Below are 6,229 nucleotides of genomic sequence, written 5' to 3'. Positions count from 1 at the left end.
ACTGATATATATATTTCATATACCTTCCAGATTGCTTATGAATACATATCTATACATAGATATATTTAAAATTAAGAAACGTGAACTACATATTTGTTACGTTATGCATATACATTAATTTGGATTATCAAATGCAAACGATTTCATATCTTGGTACAGCGAACTTTATTTTGGTAAAATGAAACTTAATTTTATGTAAGCAGTAGTTGACAGACAAACGCAATTTAACTTCTAAGGACATCGCCTTGTTGTATAGGTTAATATCACTCGAAGTGATTAACATATGTCTTATCTGAAATTATTGTATTTAAAATGTCCGAGGAACATCGCTGAACTCAATATATCATGACGTCTATTAGGACACGTTCAAAACATCGGTGACCTCAACACATTACTATGTATATTAGGACACGTTCAAAACATCGGTGACATCAACACATTCCGACGTCTATTAAGACACGCTGAGGAACATCGGTAACACCAACACATTCCGACGTCTATTAAGACACGCTGAGGAACATCGGTAACACCAACACATTCTGACGTCTATTAAGAAACGCTTTTAGGGACATGAGTAACCCCAACACATTCCGACGTTTATCAAGACACGATTTTAGAGACATCAGTGACCTCAACACATAGATATGTCTGTGCATTTAATCTCGCATGTTTTCATAGTTAGGCATAATTATTAGCAAAACCAAAAATTAGCAATCAAAATAATTGGGAAGAGCAAACCTCGATTTTTTAATGATTAGCATACAGCGAGTATATATAATAAAAAAGAGGACTGCTGAAGAGCTTTAAGACATTCGGATGTCCTTAGCTACAACTTGCCGTTTATCGATACGATTTTTAGACTTCGCTTTGGAACAATGACAGTACCATGATCTTCCATTTTTGCCACGTGATGTACTAGTATATATATGTACATCTTTATCTTCAGTGTAAATTAATTATACTTTGGTTTGGAGACGAAGGTAAATTTTCAAAATGACGTTATGAATACAGTTTGGGTTTGGACGAATGCATAATAAATGTCTTTAATTTTCATATGTAAGCAATGATTATTGACTTGGCGGTGAATATTTAAAACGGATTTAGGTAAATGATGGTGGACAAGTCCTGATATAACAGACGACATGTACTCTTTCGGCAAATATTTTATTGTAATGAAAGACAAGCGACATTAAGCAGTGAAGGGTTCATCCCAATTGTCGAAGAAAAATTCAAATTTTCGGATGTTCGCGGACTGTATCCGACCACAATTATACGGCTGGTCTTTAGATCTATCATGACATTTAAATTGTTATTTGTGACAGATCATGTGCGTTGTGTTCGTTTTCTCCTCCTCTTGTTAGATTTAACGCAGACGAGAACAGTGGTTTGTCTCTTTGTGAATCAATCAAATCGGTAAAAGGCGGCATTGCATGTCTTGTGATAAGGAGGCAGAGAAGTCCAGACTAGTAAATCCTAATGATGGATAAAATCATGTCTGAAAACTAGACTTTCGTCTTACATAACGAGAATTCTAAAATGTGGAACAAAACAACATATATATCATTGTGTTTGAACAAATGCCCGCGTTTAGATATTAAATGATTTTAGGCTGGCAAAGCGCCTCAAAGGGATATGTTGCAGAATGATAAACTAGAATCCCTTTTAGCTTTGTACAACTGACGTTGTATTTCATATATACATTTCCATCGGTTTATGTTCCTTGCAATTTGTCATCAATGTCTGACAGTTTATAGCAAATGGTCTGCCTATAGCGACCACCCTTGGCAGACCACGTGCGATGTAAACCGTCCTCGTCTGACGAGGGGCTGTCGACACATACGTCAGCGACCTTCCTGGGTCCTGCTTGGTTTGTTTGTGACCGACGGAACCCTTCTCGTTTTTTCGACGACCAACATAAGCCGCCTTATGGTGAAATTTAAAAGACTATAAACGCTGAAAATTTTAAAAGGCAATCAAAAGGTGCCGTCTGATAATATCAGGCGAAAATCGAATTTCGTCCATGGCTTATTGGTAGTCGGTAGGAGCCGTACAAGGCTCATAAGTGATTGACAGAAACCATCCCAGGTATACCTTATTTGAACCGAGATGTACTTTAAAATTACAAACGAATACATTTACCTTAACGCAGACGCTTTTCAGACCATTTTAGAGAATTCGTGTCTAAACAAATTTCGAAGCACTGATATGACATACCCGAGTAGACAGAAAGCTTGTCTCTAAAATGATTATGTTCATTTAAGAAACAGAACGATGTGTTCATAATAGCGATAGAAACGCTTCCACCGTGCGGTGAGTCAAACAGTTATTCCCACAACGTACCAAGAAATTTAAAATGAACATAACCAATTAAAATGCAAATATCAATAATAGCAAATTAAATGTGGAAATCGACATGAAATTATCTTTTTAGAGACAGAACGTCCTGTCTAATACCCGCTATTACTTTGTTTCCAACCTTTCTAGGACGCCAGATCGTGAAGTCGACTACATTCCATGAATGTGCCTCCGAAAAAAAATGATCATGCACCAGTGTAAAAAAGGTGTAGATCTGTCAGGTGTACAATACATGGTAAAGTGATAATAGCGTCTGCAAAGCCTGTGTCGGTCTAATTGAGCTGTATGCAGTTTGAGTCCTGGTATATACCATACGACCAACCCCCGACATCAACACAACACGGGGTATTCTCTTGAGTCTTAAGTTTGTATGAAGTTGCTATGACAGCCGATAGAGTCACACTATAAAATGACGACCAACTTCACTAACACAAAGATGTGTCCATCTCCAGCAGCTAACACCGTAAGACCGACGGGATGTCGTAAACAACATGCAATGCTCCATTAACAAGGCCACGGACTGCAAAATCCTAGCATAATATGTAGATGAAAGGATAGCTTCGGAGGCGACATACATGTATTTACTGTATAGATCTAGCTATATATCCTGGTATTGGAACTAGAAGTTTAAGCCATCTTATATGTGGTGAACGGTATTTGATACAGGCTCGGACTCATTCGTGATTTTTATTGTTGTAAGATTGAAATGACGACCGCAAATCAACTAGCAACTAGCAAGTAATCTACTTAAACGGATCGAGGCGTCACTTTTCCAGAAACCGGAACAACAGCATTGGAGGGATAACTCCATATATCGGTGTGACCCCATCGCAAATCAACACTTTGTTCTAGGAAACAATTTCTTGAAATTTTCTCGTTCCGACATTTGCCAAGCCTTTTTGTATTTATACTAAAATCATAAAGCGGACAAGAGTTTCTTCTACTATTAACACAGTAATCCAGAAAAATGGTGAAAAAACAGGACCAACCAATCAACTCCCTGGTTTTCTGAGATACAGATAATCTAATCACTTACACAATATGCATGGAGTTCCATTAAGTAGGATATCCAAGCAGGCACAGTGGTTCGTACAGTTGTCCGACTCGTCCAGGTATTAATGAAAATATCAAATGCCGTTTTCTTCTTAAACTGCGTAATTTGAAGGACATTCTAGTCACCAGATTTTTCAATTTTTTAAATCATTAGCTTGATTGACATGGACATCACTCACGTTAGATGTTTAAAACACTCAACATTATATCAGGTTTTCCCAAATTAAGTCTCATTTGTTCTAGTTTTCATTTTGTTAAGTACACGGCAAATAATCATTAATGATTAGTTCTATAATGTTAATTAGGTTAAGAAAACCACATTTGTATATTGATCGATGAGGGTAATCCGAGTAAGCCGTTATAGACCTTAAGACAAATCTGTAAAGGTCCTGTCTTTGTGCAGACTCTGAGTACATCGTGTACTAGATAAAATGTCGTTGATCGGTGTCAGCATGTTGTATTGTGGAGGACGGGATTGATTTTACACGTTATGTAATTCTACAACAACATTTCAATGGTTCAATAATACCGACAACCACCCACACATGTTCTCAAACATGTAATTAAAGCCTGTCCGCTGATTTTGCGTTACAGATAAAAGACGTAGACGAGTTAATTACAACTAAAGCCTCAATACTCTCCATCTAATTCTGGTTTGTTCTGTACAAAGTAACATAATCTCAATACAATCCATTTCATCTCTGATTTAACGTTAGGAATGTTAAAGAAAAACTAAAACAAATGCCATATTCCTTCCTGTTGATAAATTAAAGCATATTCCATGTTCAATCGTTAGATAACGTTTACACATACAGATTTGAACATGAGTTTGCGACTGTGATGCATGAACCCGTAAAATAAAATTTAACAAAAAACAAGACAGATATGCATTTATCACGAAGCCCTAAATCTTGGATGTGGTTGTGAACCAACTCTGTTTCATCTACAGAATTTCCCATTTCTTTATAGAAGTTAACCGCCTCCCCGGCCTTCTTTGTTTACGTGTCTCCATTGGTTTGGCACCCTGGCGGTTGTTGTCGCTTTCGTGGTTTCCGTCAGTGGATTTGGACAGCAGACGAGAAACTTCACAATATATGGTTACAAAAGAGAAAGGTCCTTGCAAAATACGACGCGATCACTAATATTAACCCATTCAAAATATGTTATATTTGAAGTTCTCTGTCTTCCAGGCTTTATCAAATATGTCTGTCAGCTCAATTATCACTACTATGCAGCAAAAGATGTTTATCCTTCCTGAACATCTGGTCTTATTCTCATTAAATACTCGGTTCGTTTACAAGTTTCTGTAACAAATATGACCAGAACATAAACACGGAACACTTGCAATGAAAAGGGCGAACCTAGTGAGCCTTGATAATAAAGTATTGTTTCGTCAATCTTATGTTATTGTTATATAGTCAGAGACATTAACGGAGTTCAGAAACAGTCTTTTAGTGATGAACAAAGTAATATAATTTGTTATTATATCTCAGCTGTATAGAAGACAACCGAAATCGGAGCTCTCTACTGGCATTATTTATTGTTTTATTTCCGTGGAATACAGATTTGAAAAGCTTCCTATGCAATAAGTTTTAATAAACAGTTCCGCAGTTAGCAATATGTAGAGCCTAACTGACGAAATTTGGAAAAAACATTTGAAATTCAATCATGAAATCAAGATGAGTGACATTATCGCTTCCAGGGACGGAACTTAATTTGGTGGTGACTTTGGAAATGACGTAACATTTTAACAATCGCTGCTTCATTAACGAACCCCTCAAAAAGATCAGGTCAGTCAACAATATATACTTGCACCAAATTGAATCAGAAATACGATCGATTTACGATTCAGATCTCATTCGTTTCTTGTCCTCCTTTTCTGAGACATACCAGACACCCTGATCCTGAAGGCTTCCAGTCACAACTCGTCTCTGTACGACACCTGTGGGAATACCAGGACTTTTACAAGCAAACAGAAATTGTATAAATGTACCAGTGTTACGGTAATTTGTTATCTTTTTTTTCTACAGTCATTGACCTAAACGAAAGACCATTAACAATTTTATGACAGTCATGTATTTTCATCAAACGAAACCGGTTTGAGAATTCTTCTATAATGCTGTTGATAAGGAAGGAATAACGATCGAAACTACAGGTTGAGGAAATGCTTTTCACGTTTCAGTTACGTTTAAAGATTATTACACAAGATTTTGATTATAACCTGAATATTTTTGTGATTATTTCAAACGACTGAAAAGTACAATCATTATATGATATAATGTTGTTGCGTACATTGAAGATCGTGTACTTTCTATGCTTACTTTGTATCATTTTCAAGTTGCTTCATGCATGAAAGTATGCTTATGTGTTTCAACATTGTAAGTACTTTCATTGCTCATGTATTATAAACTCTTCATAACTGAAGTAAAAAAGGAAGTAATGACAGTGACGCACGTTAGTTTGTCGGTTGGTTCCCTTGATGTATACCTTGTTCTCATTACTTGCTTTGATTAGCCAAGGTTTACATGGCGGATGTCATCGATGAAGCAGAAGATGCTTACTCTTCAGGAACACCTGGTCTTTTTCTCTTTGTACTTGTTTCTGAGAATCCATGTAAGTCTTTCTTTTTGCCCTAGTTTTATTGAATTAGAGTTTAATTATGATATGTTGGTAAATCTCAACAGAAATATTTCGTGACAATTTGTTCGTAATTTTTGTTGGAACGGTTATAAATGATGAAAAGAATCATATACAAATAGTACCATCATGTTTGTTGTATATTTTGTCAGCCACATTTCTGCAACATACAGGATAATACCAC

The sequence above is a fragment of the Ylistrum balloti genome, unplaced genomic scaffold (assembly GCF_031769215.1).
Source record: "Ylistrum balloti isolate Yb309-2 unplaced genomic scaffold, AGI_CSIRO_Ybal_v1 Utg370902, whole genome shotgun sequence".
Taxonomy (NCBI): domain Eukaryota; kingdom Metazoa; phylum Mollusca; class Bivalvia; order Pectinida; family Pectinidae; genus Ylistrum; species Ylistrum balloti.
Note: the sequence above shows the minus strand (reverse complement) of the source record.